Genomic DNA, 24191 nt, shown 5'->3' on the forward strand with positions numbered 1-24191 from the left:
GTTTGACGGAATTCATCAAAGAATTAAACTGCATGGGGAATAAAGGGCTACTATCAAATGCCTGAGTTTGAATGAATTTCGTTGGAAATACTACGGCCCTGTTTCTGCTTATTCTTCATACGTCATTCATTCATAACTGATTGATTCACTGGTTACACGAGTCACTGAGCTTTATCTCGTCGAGAATGAGACCGGGAACAGGAACTGAAGCCAGAATGATAACTGGAATAAAAGGAAAATTGATAAGCATGAATACTGGGAAGGAGATACTCAACATGAATACTGGGAAGGAGATACTCAACATGAATACTGGGAAGGAGATACTCACCATGAATACTGGGAAGGAGATATTCTTCATGCATATTGCTTTTGGAAATCAAGGCTTTCAGTTAAAAACGTATCTAGACTATTAATACATAGGGGTATCACGAGAAGTCATTGTCGTAACAATAAGGACATACTGGTTTTGACAATTGCATGTCAACAAGTAGCGTTGCGACGAATGAAAATTATCTTAGAAAATTTATGATTCGTTTTTCAAAACTAGATTCCTATTCGTGAATATCCTTCATACCACATGAAGTGGAAACTCATTTGATCAATCCTTATCTTAAATACGGGCCAGAGATTTTAAGGCTTGTGTTTTGAAATTCTTTAGAACCAAACGTTTACCTCAGTTTCGAATTACTATGAGTGATCAACTTCCAGTAACAAAGCGAGGTTTATATTACAAAATTCGAAACAGGTCACACTGTGAATAGTTCAGTTGTAAAAAGCCGGATTTTTAACAATATATATGAATAGAACGGTACAGAAAATTTAAATTTTAGACAAAAGTTCGTTATAAGTTTTGTTTTTATATTTTTTTTTTTTATCAAACTCGCCTTTGTGAAACCCATGCATTGCGAGAACCTTGAAGATAAGAACTCTGGGAATCATACCACATGACGCTTTGCATAATTATGTTTAGCCTTGACAGATATGCGGGAATAATTCTCATTTGCACAGACATCTCCTTTATATTCGTATACATCTGCTGTTTGCCGAATTAAGGGTCAACATTTGCTGAAATAAACGTTTACGGAGAATTATGTTTTTCATACATATAACAACAGAAATGTTGGCATTAAAAGTAGGTTAGAAAAAATTGTTTTAGAATATAAAGAATTTAGGCCCAAGGCCAAGTCATGGGACCTATGAGGACATTCAGCTGAAAAGGAAATTGACAGTGAGAGGGTTTGAAAAGGTTTAATAGGAGGAAAACCTCGCAGCAATTCAATATGAAACGATTGTTAGAGAGGGTGGAAAGTCAGTTGGAAGGAGAGAATATGAACGAATGTACTGTAAAAGGAATGAAAGAGGTGGCAGCTATATAGGGGCCAAAGGGAAGCTGCAATGAACCTTAAGTAAAGCATACAGTGCACCAAGTGAAGTACACTAACGTCACTAACCACCTTCAAAAAAAAAAGGGTTGACTTCACTACATTATTTTGCCCCATTCATCGACTGCTGTGTTTCCTCTCGTCTTGATTTTCTGCGACAAACTACAAAAATAAGGAAACGGCTTTGACACAAACGGAAATGTGTTTACTACTTCTGCTCCAATGCCGATGGTCGAATGACTTTAATATCTTCCTGTTTTTCTTTCTCCTCAACCATAACTTTCCCGAAGAAAAAAATATCTCGTAGATATATGCAGCCGGTGCAGGGAACCAACTGGGTCTCTCTCTCTCTCTCTCTCTCTTTCTTTCTCTCTCTCTCTCTCTCTCTCGTCAACGCCCACAGTCACCCGAGATTTTGCATGGAGTTTTAATTTTTATGGAACTGCGATCAAGTTGTTTTCGATTTTCTTGGCTCTATCTATTTAAATCTTTAAATAATCTTTGTGAGATAGTTTCGATTAGCGTTCGCCATCAAAAACCCAGACCTCCAGGAATGAATTTTCACCAAAGTAAGATCTCACCTAAACAAGATTTATCCTGTAGATTAGAAGGTTGTTATAGCACATTTAACCAGCTATCTCTCTCTCTCTCTCTCTGAGATTATTTCTCCCCTCGCACATCCTTGCAAGAATAATTCCGAGAAAACGTTATGATTGTAACAATTTCCCTCTGTGGGTGCGAATAGAATCATTTGCTCTATATTTCGTCAGGTACGAATAAAACAAATTCACTACCAGGTACATGGCAATCATCAAGTGCGGTGGTAGTTTTCATTTACTAATCAGCCGAGTTATCACTTGAAATCCTTCTTTCTTCTTCTGTTTTTATTTATCTAGTTTTACTATCATTACGATAAAACTCTTAACTTTTTTTTTTTTAATTGGGGAAAAATGAACATTTTTCTCATTTTTCGGTCTGAAAGGATTTCCTCTCCGATTTCCCATTAAGCAATAGAGATGAAGCCTCTCATTTCCCATTGCGTTGAATGGCTGTTATTGCAGAGGAAAACGCCGATTAACGTCTCTATTTTTACGTTAAGCTGGGGTTACAACAACAAGGGTCACTGGCCACGAACACTGCGAACCTACGAAAATTAATAGGAATTGTGGGGAGGGCAGGGAAAACCACAGAAAGAAGCACTGTAGCATAAGGAGAACATTAGATAAAATATTATAAAAGTTATTATGGATGATGAATAGTACCAACATCTTTTATATATATAAATTTTATAATATACATATATATATATATATATTAATATAATATATATTATATATAATAATTATATATATAGAAAATATAAAAAACTAAATCATCTAGACATTTACAGAGGATCTCTTGCACAATGCTACAACAAACGCTACCATCTATTACTACTACTGCTGCTAATAATAAAAATTATGTCACTATCACTATGTCCTATAATGATAGTAGTCATGCATGAACAACGCTATTAGCTTAAAACAACCCTCTGCAGGATAGACGTACAAATATTGAAAAAGATAACAACAAATTTAAAAGGAAAAAATAAACAAATAACGATTAAAACCCGAACATACACATCACACAGTATCCTGCTACATAAACGTTTCCACTCGATATCCTCGCCTTTAGTACCAAACCAACGGAGGGTTATATACAAGGATATCTCCTTTAAGATAAGCGGCCTCGTAGTGCTTTGTGAATTTATCTTGTGTTCGAAAACATGTTTTCGAACGCAAAAGACAAAATGGGAATAACCGGGGCAAGGACGGCTATTTATATATACCAAATTTTTATTTTTTATTTTTGCGTTTTAGATTTGCATAAATCTTGCGGCATTTCACTAACGGTTTTATACACACTATATATTATATACATACATTATATATATATATATATAGATATATATATATAATATATATATATATATATACATCACTATATATATAGATATACATTATACCTACATTATATATATATATATCATATATTAATAATTATTATTTATTTAAATAATGTAAATGTAGAATTTAATGTAATATATATTAATAATAATATATATATTATATTTATATATGTATGTTATATATGTCTAGATATTTAATAGATATCTATATTATATATATATATATATATATATATATATATAATGTATGTTATATGTTTATGTGTATATATTATATATCTATATTATGATACATATATATTTATATATATATATATAATATTATAATATAATTATATTATTATAAATATAATATAATTATATTCTTTATCTTGATCCTTAATCCTCTGGCACCCACGGGATGTATAGGGCCTCAATGAATTCACGCCATATGTCCCTTTCCTGTGCCATCTCCCTGAGCTCAACCCAATTCTGAGATCCAACTTCCCTCCGTATTGACATCAGCCACGTTTCTCTTGGTCTACCACGTCCTCTCCTGCCCAGCGGCTTCCATTCAGGTACATCGTGGACTAACTCATCTTCTCTTCTTAAAATATGCCCCATCCATCTCCATCTTGATAATCTAACTATATCGTTCACATTGGGCATCCCTGCCACCTCGCGAATTGCCGAATTGCCAAAATCTTTCTCAGTGCTTTATTCTCAAAGGCAAGAAATTTTGCATCAGTTGTCACAGTGCTGCACCAAGACTGGTGCCCATAAGTTAATATTGATCTTACAAGTGAAATGTATATTTTGATTTTGCTGTGAACTGGTATTTGATTTGACCTCCAAACTGTTTTTAGTATGCCCATTGCTTGTTCTGCCCTCCCTATTCTATCCCTGAATTCTGTACCTAGTGATCCATTGCTGGTAATAATGGTTCCCAAATATTTGAAAGTGTCTGAGTTGGGTAATATTACTCCTCCGATAAAGCAGTTCGTCTGATCACCTCTCTGAATCTGCGTGACCTCAGTCTTTCTCTGGTTGATCACCAATCCAACCTTTCTCCCCTCCAGTACTAACCTATCTACCATTTCCTGCATTTGAGCCAATGCAGAGGCAATTAGAACTATATCACCTGCGTATTCAAGATCACATAATCTCTGGTCCCCTTTCCATTGAACGCCATTATTCATTCCTTACATTACCTTAGTCATAACATAATCACCATAATAAACAGTAGAGGGGACATTATTCCACCTTGTAGTACTCTAGTCTTGACTTCAAATGCATCTGTAAGACTACCATCTACCATTACCCAACAGCAAGTTCCATTATGATGTTTACAATCTTTTCTGGTATCCCATAGTGCCTCCGAATCTATCTTAACATTATACTACGCGAAATACTATCAAATGCTTTCTCAAAATCCACAAAGCATAAAACAAGAGGTGATTTTAGTTCGTTACACTGTTGAGTTATATGTCGTAGAATAAAAATCTGATCGTCACATCCTCTACCCTTTCTGAAACCTGCTTGCTCTTTTCGTAGTATTCTTTCTATTGCAGGTTCTATTCTATTCAATATTACCTTGGAAAAAACTTTCATACCTACTAGTGACAATGTGATCCCTCGCCAATTCCCACAGTCTCTCAAATCTCTCTTCTTGGGTGCTCTAACAATAATCACTTTCTTTTTCCATTCAACAGGCGTGACTTCATCTCGCCACATATGATTGAATAATTCATTAAACACAATGGGTGTTTGAATCCCATCAGCCTTCAACATTTCAGATGCAATACCATCCATTCCTGGTGACTTATAGTTTTTCAGTTGTTTGATTGCCAAAACGACCTCTGTCAATCTAATGTCACTTACATCTATATTATATGGCTGTTAATGAAAGAGCCGAGGCGAATGCTTTAGGCACATTCCTTGAATTTTTATCATCTTGATCTAAGCAGTTGATTATATACATTTAAGTTAGTCGACTGCTCGGTCACCGTCAAGGTGGATAAGGACGAGGGGTCTAGCAGCCTCACCCCAAAACGTTTGCTGAAAACCTGAAAGACAACAATTATGATTCGTGTGTGTTACACACACAAGTGTAAGTTTGGTCTGGGTTAGTAATTGTACAGTTATCGCGTTTTCAGTAAAATGGAATGAAATAAGAGATAATGGAGCAGTTGTCTCACCAACTAGACTTCTTGACAAGTAGCTATTTCTAAATGAATAATAATAATAATAATAATAATAATAATAATAATAATAATAATAATAATAATAATAATAATAATAATAATAATAATAATAATAATAATAATAATAACGCTACACCAAAATTTCCTTCAACTGTCGCCAAATTCTCGGACACTCACTTCCAGGTAGCTGGTCTTTCAACGAAACAAAATGAAAATGAATAACTCGCCTCTTATTGTAAAGAGGATTCTCTCCGTCCCTTTCATAAAGCGTTTTACTCCATGCCCTTCAGGCCCCGTCTTTCAGATGGTTTGTCAATAGATTTCGAAATCAACTTAGTTTCTGTTTATTCACTTAAGTGAAGAAAATATGTTGGACAGGGAACTGTGAATGCTATAGGTCATTGCAACGCTTGTCTAACTGAAGAAAATTCGATATTATGAGTTATAAATCTGTCTGGATTTTTTTTTTATTTCAATCTGTCATTGTTCAATGAACTTTGGATTTATGTTGGGAACCAAAATAACCTAAATTACACTCAAAATAATTCTATGGAACGAAGCCTCTCTGTCCCAACCAGTTAATGGGGATCTGTTGATTAAAGCACGGGAATAACCACCCAAATTAATTTTCAACTGAATAGCATAGGCAGTCGCTCAGATAAGAGAGAGAGAGAGAGAGAGAGAGAGAGAGAGAGAGAGAGAGGTGGGGTCGTGGGGGAGGGGGGTGCTGAAGGAGGAAGAGACACAGATGTTTAGGGAAAATGACAATCTAGATCAGTTAAGTATATAGGTCTCATGTAAGATAGCTTTTTAACCACTCCTTTGTATCCCTACTTTTCTTACTCTATCAGGTCATAGGGCCTAATGTTAAAATACCCATATACAAACACACATATATACACACACAACACACACACACACAATCGCATCAAGCACACACCATATATATATATATATACCATATATATATACAATTATATAAATATATACATATATATATTTATTAATATATAAATAACTATAATATATATATTATATTATATTGCTACTTTCAAAATGCATATTTCCCCTTTTCGATTGTATAAAATGTTATGTAGAATTGTGCAACATTTTTTCAGATTCCTAGATAGCTTAGAGATAGGATGTTTTAAAATGTGTGTTCAGATTTCACATTACATATTGTAAAAGAATATATATATAACATAGAATGTAGAAAGAGAGAGATTTTCTTTGTCCATTTGAAACTACGATTGTTTCCTTATTATGTCAGCATTGTGAGATTAGAGGAACTCTGAGATCCGTTTGCTTTCCTAATCTGTCAACACGTTTGATAAGCGAGCTCGAATCTTCAATGTGTTTTGGGAATCTGTCATCATGTGTGATAAGGGACTTCTGCTTCGGTGGATCGAATCGAGTAAGTGTCTTTTTTTAACAGAATCGTCTCATACTTGATCAAAGCCACATGCAGATTACACATTTTGTATGTAAAGTTGCGTAAGATTTCGAAGCTTCTAGAAGAATTATTGCCCAAAAATGTTTTCGTGTCATCCACTGTCCAGCTTCTGTAAGGAAGAGAATTTCATTCGGGCTGAGATACCCGAGGCGTTCAGATCTCTCTCTCTCCATCGCATAGCACTTTTGATTTTTAAAGTAACGTAACGATTGCGTATCATTGAATGGTCACTTGTAATTTGTAAATTACAAATTCAATATTTCTTAGAGTTTGTTTAATGTTAAATAGTGTTTTTTTTCTGGAATCTGAACAAACATTGTTTTGTAACGGCGCCTGGTTTTTGTGAAAGTGAATTTTTTTGAAGGAGGAAGTTGGCATACCAAGGTAAAGTGTGTTATATTTTTATTAGTTGCAACTAATATCTAAAAACTAATATCTGATGGGAACAGTGGTTAGATAGCAACTAATAACGGATAGGAACAGTGGTTAACTATTAACTAATAACAGATGGTTACGAAGGTTTGGTAAAAACTGATGGTTACAATGTTTTGAGTGAAAAGTTTCAGACTTTTACACATTGCAAATTTTTGTGTTTTGTGTTTGTTTCATTTTTTGTGCATTTGTTCATTTTCTTGTTGAAGTGTGCCTTTTTATTTTGTATTTTCATTTACATTCACAATTTAATTGATTTAGTTATTTTCATTGCTTAATCATTGCATATTTAATTAAATTTAACGCTTATGAATTAATTTGCATTTACTTAGAATTCTTTTCAAGTTTTATTATTGTTTAGCACTTGAGAATTAATTTCTAATTTTCAATTATTGCCTAACACTTTTGAATTTTGATTGAATTAATTTTCTTGAATTTTATGATAAATTGATTTTGATTTAATTTTACTTAATTGATTCAAGAATTAATTAAACTTTACTTTGTTTTCAAGTAACATTAAGTTTCCCTGATATTGTGAATTTCACTTATAAATTTTGAGTTTAATAATAAATTTTTGTATTTAAAATTTTATAAGTGTTCTCTTTATTTTACACCAGTATATTTGCATTTAATTATGATTATATCTATGTTAGGTAGAAACATAGAGTGGTGATTAATCTGTTTTCCTTCAATTTACTTGAAGTGACTTAGAACCAGGGAAGTACTTAGACTTCTGAAATCAGGGAAATACTTAGACTTTTAAAGTTGTTGAAGGAGTGATGCCCTTTGATTAATTTAATTACTTACAAGATTACCTTACACCTGTTTTGATGAACTTAGTCTGATTTTCTGCAATACTGGTAAGTTGTTAAGGGATCACTGTTGCCTTTAGAGTATTCAGTCGTTTAATACCTGTGATGAGGGTTCAGGTGTCTGGCTTTTGTGAGGTATCAGTTAATGAATGGTAAGTGTAGTAACCAGATACTTGGCACTTCGTAACGTATATATATATATATATATATATATATATATATATATATATATATATATATATATATATAATCTTGCGTGTGTTCAACACAAGACACCGATTAGAATCATGGGGCATTTCAAGAATTTTTTTTTATCTAGGAAAGAGAAAATAGACAGAACCTTAGTAGATATACTAAAAAGCATGATAAAAAGAACGGCGATTTATCATATAAAACAAGCGATTCCTTTCGGTCGTGATCATTGTAAACAGCATAATGGATATTTCAGACTTATATATTGCTGTAATAAGCTCACAATAAAATATGAAACACGTAAAGAAGCTTTGTGTCACATCTATCAAATTTCAAAGAAGTACTGTACTCTGCCGCGACTTCTCGAGATTTGAGGAGACGAACACATATATTTCGGTTTACCTTACGAAGAGAGAATGGCACAGCTTTACAGAAAACGTAAATCTTCGTTGAAATTTGTCAGGGGTAACTACGACATGTTATCTTGTCTCACGTCGGTGACCTAAATATGGCGATAAAAAATTAATGTAGTTGTAAGAACAATGAAATAATTTGTATAATTGAAAGTGATAAGAGATTTTGAAAGTTGATCACATAAGTATATGTTATATTTAAACAGTTTTGAAATATATTAAGAACGGTGAACTCTCACTTTAGTTTTCAATTTTAAACAAAAAGAAACATGAATATGCCACCATAATTAGTTATTTATTTGCACATTACTATATTTTAAGGATTTGCTAAAAGAGAATATGTCGTGACAAAGCATAAGCTTCTATCTTTCGTCTCCTTTACGCCGGTTTCTCCAAGTTGCCTACGAGCATTACTAACTTTTTGCGAGTTAAATTTTTGTGAATAGCAAGTAGGCTAATGGGTACTGAAGAAACTGAGTGGAGGCCATGGTGTGCTAAGAACTGACTAAATAAAATCATAGACAGAAAGAGTCTTTGAAAACAAGTTTTACACTTCAGTAAAAATAAATTTAAATTATCCCGACTCATCTTTGTTAAAGCAAAGCTAAATTTGGTTAACTTTCGAGCACTAATTATTATTCTAAATTACATTAGAGTTAAAGCAGTAATTCTCTAAGCAGCTCTAAAGGAATTTTTTAAAATTTCAACTCTGCTGTTATCAATCGTGATTCCCATTTGTTTTTTGGACGCTAAGGCCATCTGGAATGATTATGTTAGTTACTTTAGCATGGAAACAAACTGTGGGGCAGATTTATAAATTAATAAACTGTGTCTGCAGGACTAGGTGAATTAGGTATTTTTTTGGACAATCCAGTGTCACGATTTTTTTTCGCACTTCTTTCTCTCTCTTTAAACTGATGAATTTTTGCCTACCATTATGTTAATGCTTACTAACTAAAATGTAAACCGGCTGTTCATTACTTTCTAATTTCAAATTTTAAATCTGTCATTTTCTTAACTGAGTGATTGGTCGGCTGCCCTCCTTTCTTTTTATCTCTTTCATAGCTGTGTACTATCTAACTATCAGAAAGGGCACGACCAAACCGGAGATGCGAAGAAAAAATAAAACTATTTCATTCCACTGTTTAACCTATCCGTCAAACGGGGATATACATTGGCAATAAACATCAAAAGATTCTTTCTTCTGGTCGTCTTAAGTCTCCGAAGGATCGTTGAGTTCTATTTTTTACCGTTCGCCTCCGTCACTGGTCATGAAAGGTAAAAATCATAAGCGTGACAAATTGAGATAGCTCCCTGATGTCTTGGTAGGGTGAAAAAATGACGATCTGGAAACAGTATTTACAAGCTTTTTGAGAATCTTCTCTCGGAAAACGGTTATATTTATGTAATGAACTACTCGTTCCCTCCTTGAAAATGTATTCTAACACTGAAAAATGGCCTTGCTTGGAGGGACGAGTTAATACAAACAAAAATCTACGACAGAAGGCCGATATTACTGAAAAAGGAGGAATTTACATAAACTCGGGACTTTAATTTTAAATAAACTATATTTACATCAAGTTACCGGTAGGTCCAGGAATTAATGAGGTGGTTGACTGTCGGTCCACCGGAAACACGTGGCTGGGAAATGAGCCAAACACGGAGATCAGAATTTGCGCAAAGCGGGTTATTTCAATACAAGCCTTATTCCAAAGGGTTCCCAATTTTCTACCACAATCTAGCGCGATATTTGTCTGCAAAGAGATTGTATCCTAGTATCAGTATTAAGAGGAGGAACACGTGAGAAACGTTACACACTACTTGCTCTCAGCATTAAATATTACAACTCACTCAAGGGGCCATGAAATGACTGGGAACCTACACAGAAAGGGCTATTACGTTGCTTGAATTAACTAAGGGGATTTTCCTAGCATCACATGGGAATTAATCACAGCATTAACCAAAATTGGGGAGTGAGAAGCTGAACTTAGAAGCGGGGAAAGTCGCCTTGGGAGAATGAAAATGAAATACAGACAAGACGCAAAAACGATTCACTGATTGCACTATATTTACATCTCACAGTAACTGGAAATCCTGGGTCTGATAGTCTTCTCATCTGCTGATATTTCTGTCTGCTGATATTTCTGTGCACTATGGAGGTATAAGAACACTTGTGGGAGTAAAAGGGGTGAAGTGGAGTCTGCAGGGCTTCTGAAAGTTCTGAGCGCTCCTGAAAGAGAGCGGCTGGAGCCCTGTCATCATAAAATCTCGGCCGAGATAGACTGCTCCTTCTTCAGGACACCTGCTGAGATCAAATCTAGAACAGCCAAGGGGAGCAAAGAGGGGTTTAGAGAGAATGGAGGCTTCCAGTTCACCGGTGCAATTTGCATTTAGGCAAGAATGAATGAATCTGGTTATGAAGAAGAAATATTTTTTCCTTGGTGCTGTCTCAAAATCCTGAAAATTTAGCAAAAGTGGAATTTCAAAAGACGATATTCCTACAGCTCATATTCACCGAGAGAGAGAGAGAGAGAGAGAGAGAGAGAGAGAGAGAGAGAGAGAGAGAGAGAGAGAGAGAGAGAGAGAGAGAGAGAGTAAAATCTTGTCTAATCCATGGATTTTTCTGGTGCAACTTTCATCACTGCATAATTTCCGTTTTATAATACAATTTCTTCAACAATTCCGAGTCGTCCTCAGATGCTTTTGAAATATATTTACATACATCATATTATTCATGCAAAAAATATTATTTTAATTCCCAATTTTCGTTGAGAAGTAAAATAATCTCCATTTCCTTTTTTTTCGGAGATCTTGACTGAGACTATAGAGAGTTTTAAAAATCTAATATAAGTTTCTAGAAGTAAACATTCCACATTATTTCCATAATCTAATATTTTTATGCACTCGTTAGTGAAAACGCACCTACTGGGAATATGTCGAAACAAGACCAATATTTTTGAGTTTCGATCAAAGATAATGACAGTGCGTCAAAGTGCTCCTTGTTTGTACATGTTAGTAACTTTATTTCCATTGAAATTATTAAATGTTTCTCGTTAGCATTCTCATCACGTGACTTAAGTGAAGGGGTATTGCCACATACCATCATTGTGAATGAACATGTATGTTAACTCACAATAGTCATTCTTTATGTGAAGTCATGTTAATTGTCCATTACCTCGGCAGACTTTCATTTCTTATCTTTGCCAGTAAACTCATTCATGATCGGTAGCACTATCTCCTATAAAGCGAGGGGTCCTAGTTTAGAATTCTGGGTAAGACCAGGAAGATGGTAACGAGGCGTTAAAAACCCATTGTGCGTCTGTTGGATTAAACAGTGAGTGATGTACTTAGCAGTTAGACGACTGTGGTGGTCGCAACCAGGTTAAAAACATGGGGAAGGGGCGGGGACCGGGTGGGATGAGGTTGGTAATCGTAACCCAAAAGACGTGCAGAAACTGCAATGTCGACATATTCAGTCACCACCTGTCTTAGGGATAATTAAAATACAGTACAATATTTGCCAGTGCACTGCAGTGCTTCATGTCAACGGAAGTGAAATAAACATACTTTATTGTTATAAGTTAGTGCATTTAACGTCTGTTTATATGGAAACGCAAATGCGTTAATTTGAAACAATTTTACGCACTAATGATAATCACTGGTTTCCGTCTATGTGACATCTAGCTTAAAAACAAATATTCATCTTTTCAAGATAAACTGAGGCAATTTTGAAAAAAAAAAACCTAAACCTCACGCGAACTAGATATATATGGTATGTCCTACAAGGAAAAAAAAAAAAAAAAAAAAAATTTATAACAGCACCCGCAGTTTGTAATGAGACGGATCTGAAGTAATCGACCATATGTACCTCACAATGCAAGAGCACTAGATGTGTTGTGTTCTCCTTCCCCGTCTTTCTGTCAGTCTACCCGTCTGCCTATGTCTTTCTCTTTCTCGTTAGCCTCTTTAGAGCAAGTCGCCGGAAACAGGCGAGGTAAAATGTTTATGTGAACTGTCAGGGAGGAGGAGATAAGCCGTGCTGAGAGAAATCTTATTCCAGGAAACTGACGGTGGGAGAAGAGAGCATTTGCATTCAAGATATCTATATATATATATATACATTATATATATATAGATATATAATATAGATATATATATATATAATAATAATAAAAGGAGCCCATAAAAACTCCAAAATATAGAAAGTAAGTACTATGTTTCAGAGACTGCTGTCCCTATCTTAAGGCAGGTAATGAATGAGAAAAGTTACAGAAAAGGCAGCATTTATACCAAGAGATCCACCCACAGGTAGCCGTGTTTAGGTCACCCTCGCTGATAATTCCTCTTTAATCTTCTTAAGCTTTGGTTGAAAGGAGACTTTATCTATGATATCTGAATCCCAGGCACCCTTTGAGATGTTCATTATCTGTCTTTGTTTAATCAAGGCTGACTCTATCATGTGGCTTTTGTACAGACATTTGCTGCTGTAAATTATAGTGACAAATTCCAGTTTATTCTGTGGTTATGGTTATTTACATAGTCAAAAATAACTGAGCTCTGTTGTCCATACCTAACTGACCGTTTATGTTGTATTAATCTCTGGGGAAGTGATTTTCCTGTAAAACCTATGTAAGATTACTCACAGTCCAGGCAAAGGATTTCGTATACTTTTGTGTCCACAGGAGTATACGAAATCCTTTTCTATTTGCTGTAACTTTTCTCATTCATTACCTACCTGAAGAGAGAGACAGCAGACTCTTACTTTCTATATTTTGGCGTTTTTATGGGCTCCTTTTATTAGATGGAATTCTATTGTAACAGAACATTTTTACCAGTCAATATATATATATATATATATATATATATATATATATATATATATATATAGAGAGAGAGAGAGAGAGAGAGAGAGAGAGAGAGAGAGAGAGAGAGAGAGAGAAACTTTCGAATAATATTTACATAATGTTGTTGTCGTATATCAGATAATCATACAAGACCTCGCGTTTTATCCAGAGCGACTTTTAATACTTTAATACTCGTTGACGATGATGATGATGATGATGATTCATGGTCCTTTGTGAAAATCCTCGTTCTTTAACTTTTAGGAACACTGGACCCCTTTCTTAAAGTATATTTATGTCCCATTTTCTGCATTAAGAGTTACAGCAAAATGATATTGCATGAGTTAGATTCATTTAAAGCTAAAAAAAAAGTAGACTTATACGGTACAATAAAGATAAATCTGCTTTGAACAGAGCACAATATCTTTGTGTATATCAGTTATTTTAATCATACAACCAATCCATATCATTTTCCTTGCCACAATTGTATTAATAGGAGCCCTACTGTTTGACCCAATTATTTTTTTGAATTTACTCACATTAAGAAATGTATGCGTTTAAAATCCAGAACAAACTATCTCTCTCTCGCTCATATATATATATATATATAATATACATATATATATAGATATATCATATATATATATATATATATATCAACGAGAGAGATATATCTATACAACAATATATATATAATATATATGATAATAATATACATATATATATATTTTACACACACACACACATAATATAAATATAATATATATATATATCATATACTGATATATTATACCTATATATATTATTTGAGCCGATGAGAAGAGATTAGTTTTGGTGTTCTGGATTTTAAACGTGCCATATCATAATTATAATAATCTATAGTAAATTTATTATAAAATATAATATAATAGCAAATATAATTATAATATCGTATACACACACATATATTATATTATATATATATATATATATATATATAATAATATTATATATATATATATACCTATATATATATTGAAGCTGGAAATAACGTTTGGCATTGAATTTATTATACCTTAAGAATAACTAGCAGTAAAAAACAAATCTGGAAACGTCATTCCAAAATTTATGCTCAGCATTTATAGCAGCAATTATTTGGGCCAAAAACGTTTTCGCAAAACGAAAAAAAAACAAACAAACAATTGTTACCGATACCTTCTGATCGGTCTTGACCTTTTTTTTTTTTTTTTTTTTTTTAAGTAAGAACGTGCGGCGTCGGTTTAAAAGAGACTTTTGCGTGGAAAAACGAATAAAAAGAGCTAAGAATGTCAATGACATAAAAAAAAAATCTAAGATGGTTGATACGACAGACTCCAGAATCATTATGACGTGGAAAAAAATAAATAAGCCCCAGAACCATTCTTCGATTTTACCTAAAGGCAACAACCTTACATTAACTTATCATCCAAAACTAATTGTCACACTTTAAGCTGTCTCGTAAGTCACAACTGCTTCGGTGATGTAGACCAGAGTCAAAATGTATAAAATAAGCGTAGCCTGACGTCACTGTCCCATCGTAACATTTGGGCACTAGCCTATTATACTAAATATACCGGGCCTGCGTAGCCTACACAAGAGCGACTTAGCCTAACTTTCACGAGTTGTAGGCTAGCTAGCCTACCGAGCAAAGTGCCGTGCCAAAAAAATAAACATATACCTATTTTTATGACTGTTAATCGTGTTTTTTTCTTTCTTTCTTACTACCTTCACTGTTGAAAATTGTTCAATTCTGAGTATTCCTATACCCATTTCACTGCATCAGGGGGCCATGTTAAAAAAAAAAGCGTTTTCTGGTCGGGAAAGACAGGATTAGTATTAGCACCCGACTAGAAGTACAATACACTCGAAACAAGGGATAAACTGTGGGGAAAAACTTTCCCCACAGTTTAATATATACCGAATGTCTATTATTACACATCAGAAAATCACAATCAGTCACAAACAAAAGAGCGTACTCTATTATTAAAAAAGGATATATACTAGCCTTATCACGAAGGAACATTCTGGAAACCGGTAATCTTCCAAAATGAAAAGGGTTTAATTAATACATCCTAACCTACCCCGACCTAACCTCACCAAGGTGCAGTGTCCTACTGGTGGCTCCTTCCTCCCAGAGTCCGAAGACCTATACATATACCTCCCTTGTCGGAGAAAAAACGAAAAATGCGGAATCATCGTTCGTCCATCGGCGTTTACGGTTACTTCTTGGCGAGACATTAATTTACTGTCTGGGGCTAACCTGTGGTCTATATTACACTTGCTCGTCTTAGGCTCATCTCAGCATTGCCTGTTTCCGCTCTGTAGCCTCAAGTAAACGTGACGGTATTGCAAAATACTCTGGCAATTAAACTTCTCAAATAGCACTTACCAACTACGTAAGAGATTTCCTGACTAGGCCTACCTATCCGACATTCAGCATTTACTATTAAGGTAGACTCATGGAGAAATCAGATCAATTCTTCCCCTTTTCCAGATTCTTCATGGATATAATCATTCGGGATGGCGGAGAAATTAACAACAATAACTCCTGATGTTCACAATTAAGTTCAAGCACGTCAAACGACATGATAAAATCAATATTTCTACTACGGGAAGAAGTCGTGCGTAACCAGGTTTCTGGTTCCTAGGCGCTCACTCCACAAACACAGTTGCGGGCACACTACACTATGAGGTGCAAAGCTTTATTTACTTTTACAGGTGGACTCCAAAACAACGAAACCGGTAACCTTCTTCTTACATAAAGTTTAAAATCGGCAATGCATCATCAGAATTGCCAATAACATTACGATGAACAACTTTATTTAAATTAAATTAAAATTCAAATAACGAAACAACGTTTATCACGGAAGATTGATTGGCAGCAATTAGCATTCACCGTGACCTGAAATTTACAGAGGAAAGCAACTATATACATTCCTTTGTATATCATGGCTACCTATATCTTCAACTGTTTGATGGGGGATTGCAAATTCGCTTTTAGAATAGATATCTGACAGTTAGAGTGATCTTGATATTTAAAGTATTTTGAATTTTGATAGTTTTCAATTCAAACTTAATTTCCTGATGACGACGATGGAAATTTTTGTTACTTGTACAGGCAAAATCCGACTCATTATGCAATAACCATTAATTGTCCTACAGAAGCATTCCGCACGGACGGCAAGGAACGTAACCGCGGATACGACATCCACTAGGGATTGGGGGCCGTCCAATGTATTTCGCCGTGTTTAGTACTGGCCCCTGGGGGTTAATTACAGTCGTCCGAATAAATATTACTTAAAATTCTTGTTCAGCAGGTAAAACTGCATTGAAACACCGCAACTGCCATAGTCTAGGTCGCCGCGGATAAGTACCCTAGATCTACCTTGTTCCTTAGTTTTATGACATATATATAGTGCTGCTTATGTGTTGTCCTGGTTATTATTTTTTTGTTATTTTAGCTGGACGATACATGCGTCTGCTTAAATATCTCTCATAGTCTCCCAAAGGTTAAAGAAAGAAAGTGGGAAGGATATACAGAAAACATGGATTATGGATAAACTTTTATTTTTCAAACAAATAACATTTTCAGTAACAATACATAAATATTCTTGACTCCGTCGACATTCACGTTGACGGTAAAATGAGTATTTTCGTTCACATTATGACCATCTGGTGAAGGCATTTTGGTTAACAGTAACAGAGCGAAAAAAGCCAAACAGCCAATTGCTATTGAAAGAATGATATTTTTTTTTCTTTTGTACGAGATACATAGTGCATTTATTTTCACATACATGAATACATGGGTGTAAACATAGTAGCGTAAGTATGCATATGTATAGACGTAAGTATATATTCTTCCTATATCTGGTATGTAAAGGTATCCAATTTAACATTAAGAATGTATGAGATTTGAATCTTGGGTATGTTTAACATAATAATTCTGTAAAGCTAAATCATAATAGACAAATTACTAATGACAAAAGCATCCACCAAGTGGTCGTAATGAACAGTATAAAAGCTAATAATTATATAAAGAAGAAACTAAAAAATATCGGGAAGAAAATAATTGTATTTAACAGAATAAAACAAGATCTCAACAGTATTATTTCAGACACTGAAACATGACAACAAAATATACTACATCACTTGACACTCGAGGATATAATTTGAAAAATATTCTAATATGAGAACAAAAATTACTTCTCTTAGTATTTTGTTTATGACAAACCTACGTGATTTAAAGTGTATAAATACATATATCCATGCTGTACAGAGTAAGTGGCCTAGGTATACATATGCACGGGCCAATATATATATGTATATAGGGATGATAGATATTATATTATAGATATATAATATAATATATATATACATTATATATACATATATATATAATATATATACATATATATATATATATATATATATATATATATATATATATATATATAACCAAATGGTTCAAATCCTGCTTTTCTTATTAGCAAATATCTAAATTATGAATGCACTAAACTCCATGGAAATTGTACTTGAAAATATTAAAGAATTCTGAGCGGCCTAAAAACAGACTAAGTTGATAAATGACCATGAATACAAAACATAGGTCAGTTTTACCTGTATTACCTTTCTTAGTGACTGAAAGCAGACGGGTTGACTTTTAGGTTTAAGCTGGGACTTTTAAATCTTTAAGTGGGCGGATTTTTTTTTACGACATCACGATTTCGTGTGGAAAAGTCGATTTTGGGGGGCGGCCGTGAGGCCTATTCCGGTGGTTTTGCGGAAATAATTGTGGTAACTTTTTCGTTGACTATGGAAAAAAAAGTGCCTTCAGGTGATTGTTTAAAGAAAATTAGGCTAACATGGAAGGCTATCAGTAGGGAGGAAAAAAAAAAAAAAGGAATTCTGAGAAAATACTTGAGGCTGACATTCATTATAAAATATAAATGATATCAGATAAAATATGAATTCTCAACGAAAACATGAAAGCTAACACAGACTGAAGTTGAAAGGACTAACATATTGCCATTATATATATATATATATATATATATATATATATATATATATATATTTATATATTATATACACACACACCACATACACACACACAACACACACACATATATATATAATAGTTAATATATATCATATATACACACAACACACACACACATAGTATATATATATATAGATATCTATACTATATACATATATATATATATATATATATATATATATATATATATATATATATATATCTATATATCTATATACACACACACACACACACACACACACACACACACACACACACATATATATATATATATATATATATATATATATATATATATATATATATATATAAATTAGGCTAACGCTGACTCTAAGTATCCATCTGGAGGTTTATAGCAAATAAACATAAATCATTAAACGTTCGAACAAACACCGAACTGCAAAGACAAACACGAAAACGAGTGAAAACATTCAAACATTTTGTTAAATGATAAAAACAACATAACAACGAGAACCCAGCCGTAAAACATTCATTATTACTTCTGTCTTTGTATGAAGGAAGACATCCCCGAAAGATATCACGGAGGAGGGATGTCACTCAGAGTGAATGATGTGTGTTCTCCGTCAATGTCGTCAGCGATGTCAGCCACAGAACGAAGCATCACCGATTTTCTCCGCCATATGTTATGTGGCCACCACCAGTAGCGGGCACCTGCGAAAGAGACTGATCATTAGCTTAGAAGTACAACAACAATAATGGCTTGGACTAGATCACAGTATCCTAGAGAGCATTAGCTTAGAAGTACAACAATAATGGCTTGGACTAGATGACAGCAGTCGAGAGAGCATTGGCTTGGCAGCAAAACAACAATGGCTTGAACTAGATCACAGTAGCCTAGAGAGAATTAGCATACAATTATAATAATAATGGCTCGAACTAGATGGCACTAGCCTAGAAAGCATTGCCTTAGAAGTACACTGCAATGAATTAAACTAGATCACAGTAGCCTAGAGAGCATTAGCTTAGCAGGGCTATAGCAACAATGACTTGTACTAGAAGACAGTAGCTTAGAATGGAAAAACAACAAAAGCAACTTGAACAACATGATCATTAGCTTAGAAGAGCGATTGCAACAGCATGAAATAGATGCCAGTAGTTTATTAGGGAACAACAACATAAATTAGATGACGATAAATTAGTGGGGAAACAACATGAACTAGAAGTTAGTGGATTAGTAGGGCCACAACAACAATACCAGAGCTAGATGACAGTAACTTAGCAGGTCAACAACATGAAATTAATGAAAGCCGCTTAGCAGAACAATCGCGACATTAAGAATAATTACAACAGTAAATATTTTGATAACAAGATTAAAAACACGAATTTATACCATTTTAATTAATAATAATAATAATAATAATAATAATAATAATAATAATAATAATAATAATAATAATAATAATAATAATAATAATAATTTCTTCAACATGAAGTATAATCATAGTTTTATGTATACATAAAAAAACGTGGATAATTTTGTGAATCACAGATAACATTCACTAGAAAGAGACTTAAAAAACAAGCCATTATACAGTTGCCTTAACAGACACATATGCGTTGCTTAAGAAATTACTGTTATAATCAACAAGCATCGCCAGACAATTACGTAGTGCATAAAAAATGGTGCTATTTTGACTAGGAAGGAACACATCCTCTTCCTCTCTCATTTAATTGCCGATTACTTTCGTAAACTCTATGAAAATCTGAGTTTGCACGAAGTATGCGGTAGCTGGTACATTTGTGCTGCATAAAATATATTTTTAAAAATAACCTTTATCAACCGATGCATGTGCGCTGCATAAGATATCAGGGTCAATATCAATATCCATTAACATGAATAATATGAAGGTTATTGCATATACATACATACGTACACACACACACACACAACACACACACACACACACACACACACACACACACACACATATATATATATATATATATATATATATATATATATATGCATACATAATACATACATACGTACACACAAACATATTTATAATATAATATAATATGATATATATATATATATGTATATATATATATATATATATATATATATATATATATATATATATATATATATAGCCTATATGATGTGTGTAGGAGGGGGAATGTAGATGCACGCGCTCGCATTCATTTCGTGTTTACACGCAAAAGGTTAAGAACGAGAAGTTGTTTGAACGATTATTTTAAATGTAAATTCACACCAACACCATTAAGCCATATTGCCAGAGAGAACACTAAAACAATGGACAGAATCTGGACAGCTTCTAGGATTCACGGTGTCACGGGAGAGTAGCAGCAGCAGCAGCAGCAACAGCAGTAGCAACCTTGCGGTTCAGTCTCATTGCCGTTTGAAGGTTTTGCGTTTAATGGTCAGGTAATCACAGCCGACGAGACTCAGTAAAGGCCTGCTATGGTCTACTGGTATTGTACTCTATTTTTGTAGGGCAGAGCACTTACTCCGAAGAAGGTAGACGATCAAGAGAGAGAGAGAGAGAGAGAGAGAGAGAGAGAGAGAGAGAGACTGTACCGCCTGCCTCCGGACAGTCACCCGGCTCCTCACGGCATATTATTGGTGCCGGTTTACTGGAATACTGCACATAGCACATATTACTCGCGGCGCCGACTTCCAGGAACTCCGGTTAACCGACGAAAAGGTCTCGGGCTGCGCTCTTCTTTCTCTCACTGCACGCAAATTCGCACTTCGGAGATCGTTAAGTAACTGGTAATGCTTGCATACACACACACACACACACTGCTTGTAACTATTGCATGCATTGGGAGAACATTCAGTTCCCTCTAGCAGACGGAAGAGGTTTTCCTGTGTTAGGCGATATTATCGTGGCCTAGTTAATTTCTCTCTCTCTCTCGTCATCTCGTCTCTCTCTTTTTTCTTTTTTTAGGAATAACTTCCTCTCTCTCTCTCTCTCTCTCTCTCTCTCTCTCTCTCTCTCTCTCTCTGTAGATAAATGATAAGGCAATACATCCAATATAGAAAAAAGTATACTTCAATTTGTGAAACCTTTCTTTTTATAAATATATCAATATTATGACGAATTTTACAAATGGCTTGATTAGGCTGTCGTTCGTGTATGTTATTTTATCTGTGATTAATTTTTTTTATCTAAATATTTTCTCGAAAGTGATTTTGTCAGATGGCAGTCTGCCGTAAAGTGTTTTATGTTTGACAAACTAATATAAGAAGCCACTTTCCTTAATATAATGGAATCATGCTTAATTCACTTAATGTACGATTTCTTGATAATGGAAACCACTTGGATTAAACCTAACAGATTATTTTAATTATTATTGATAATTTATGAAAATTTTATGGTGAACGTCATGTTACTGTGATATATTTTCAAAATTTGTCTACATATTGTCAAAGGGCGAGTTTTAATAAAAAACAAAACACGTTTGGATAACTCATTCGTTTCTGTATCCAGTTTTGATAAAATAATTTTTCATAACAATAACATCATGAATAGTTTGACAGAGAGAGAGAGAGAGAGAGAGAGAGAGAGAGAGAGAGAGAGAGAGAGAGAGAGAGAGAGAGAGAGAGAAAATAAAAACTGGAATGTTCCGGAAAATTTTGCAATCACTGAAATATCCTTACCACTTTTGTCTCTCAACTTATGTTTTCCAAATGAATATTAATTTGAATGATATCACACCTGACAAGGCCCGAGTAATTGAGTGTACCGATAAATCCAGCGGCCCGTTGTAATAATAATAATAATAATAATAATAATAATAATAATAATAATAATAATAATAATAATAATAATAGATGGATACAAAAATAAAATGCTTTTATTTTACATTCTAATATCCGGTCTGCAACAATAGAATGTGAAATTTCTAGTAACAATAATAATAATTATAATAATAACAATAATAATGATAATGGATACATACAATAAAATGCTCTTCATTTCACATTCTAATATTTGGTCGACAACTACAAAACTGAAAGGCCTCTTTAAATTATGTAATTTTAGAATGATGGCATCCGCGTCGTTAAATCCCCTTCAGAGACATCGAAAATTCAACAGATTCTAGTCTTGCTCTAGTAGAGGCATCCAAGAATAAGCGAAAATACAAAGAAGAGAGACACCAAGAAGTCACAATAAAACGCCTGACTTTGTTACTGTTTGTTTGTTTGTATGGTGTTTTTACGTTGCATGGAACCAGTGGTTATTCAGCAACGGGGCCAACGGCTTTACGCGACTTCCGAACCACGTCGAGAGTGAACTTCTATCACCAGAATGACTTTGTTATATATCTTAAGCCAAATCTAAAATACGCAAAATCTTGCACATGCATGGAAGCCAGACTTGATCCTGACGTCACAGCAGAGAATCTCCCGTCGCCATGGCAACGCGAAATGTTTTCCCGACGACAAGAGGAGGATGCACACGTGAGTTCGGTTTTCTCAAAGATGAGAGAAGTTGTTGCGGCCGCAGCATCATTTTCTCTCATTTTTCGTTCTCCCGCCATAACCCCGATTGTTCCAGAAGGTCACAAGGTCTCTTGATCAAAGAACTTTGGCTAATTATAGCTTATGTATAATCTTGAGATGACTCGTGAGGTTATTCTCTTTTGTTGACATATTATTAGGCTTCAATAGTTTCTGTGTATTAGTTTACACACAGACAATACTTAAATTGGCTGATTTATTATTTTCCATTCTCTATTCAGCTTTCACCTACCTTGAACTATCAATGGTATTTGACTGTTTGACCTATACACATACACACACACACACGCGCGCGGACACAACTTCTATAAAGCACTTGTGCGATCCGTCTGAGTTAATTCCGGATTTATGTTTTCTTATTCTATATAATGTGCTTTAATGTATAAAACTAATCGCAATACAAAAGGAATCATCGGCAATTTCAACAATTTATGAAATGAAACTGATGTATTTGCATCTAACAGCTGCTACCGTTGGCAAAAAAATAAAAATAATAAAAATAAAAAATAAATAAATGAATAAATAAAAAAAGAAACCAAATATTTTACTTGAGCTCCGAGATAATGGGCAAAGTTACCCGACCTGATTTCGTGTAATTAGATTTGCAGTCGACCTGTGCGGGTAGGTCATATATCACATGTGCCACTTGCTTCTCCTCTTGTCTTATCTGATCTTTTGACATGAGAAACTCTGGAGACCTAAGTTACTCGCTTCCTGTATATTCCAAAATGTTCTGTGAAAGAAGGTTATTCTTTAAACCTCATTGTTTTCTTGACTGGGTCATCATATGCGCTGTAACGTTCATTGTTATTTTGAAGGGATTGCTCAGTTTCAGCGCAAACAGCATATCGTGATGATGGATCGCCATAAGCTTCTGTATATATGCCAAATGGAAAGTGGAATTCTGATGGAACGGAATGGAGAGCTGTGCTTTGAAGCACCGTT

The 24191-nt window shown here is 34.2% G+C and overlaps 2 protein-coding genes across 2 annotated transcripts in view; one reads left to right on the forward strand and one right to left on the reverse strand.

Moving 5' to 3' along the window:
• Nucleotides 1-24191, forward strand: part of LOC135208666 (uncharacterized) — a 167250-nt gene that overhangs the window by 718 nt on the left and 142341 nt on the right. The window lies entirely within an intron of this gene.
• Nucleotides 19062-24191, reverse strand: part of LOC135208153 (uncharacterized) — a 41750-nt gene continuing 36620 nt past the window's right edge. The window contains exon 3 of the mRNA XM_064240294.1: nucleotides 19062-19405. The gene's annotated coding sequence lies outside the window, so the exon portion shown is untranslated. The remainder of the gene's footprint in view (nucleotides 19406-24191) is intronic.

Source organism: Macrobrachium nipponense, chromosome 35 (genome assembly GCF_015104395.2).
Source record: "Macrobrachium nipponense isolate FS-2020 chromosome 35, ASM1510439v2, whole genome shotgun sequence".
Classification (NCBI taxonomy): Eukaryota; Metazoa; Arthropoda; class Malacostraca; order Decapoda; family Palaemonidae; genus Macrobrachium; species Macrobrachium nipponense.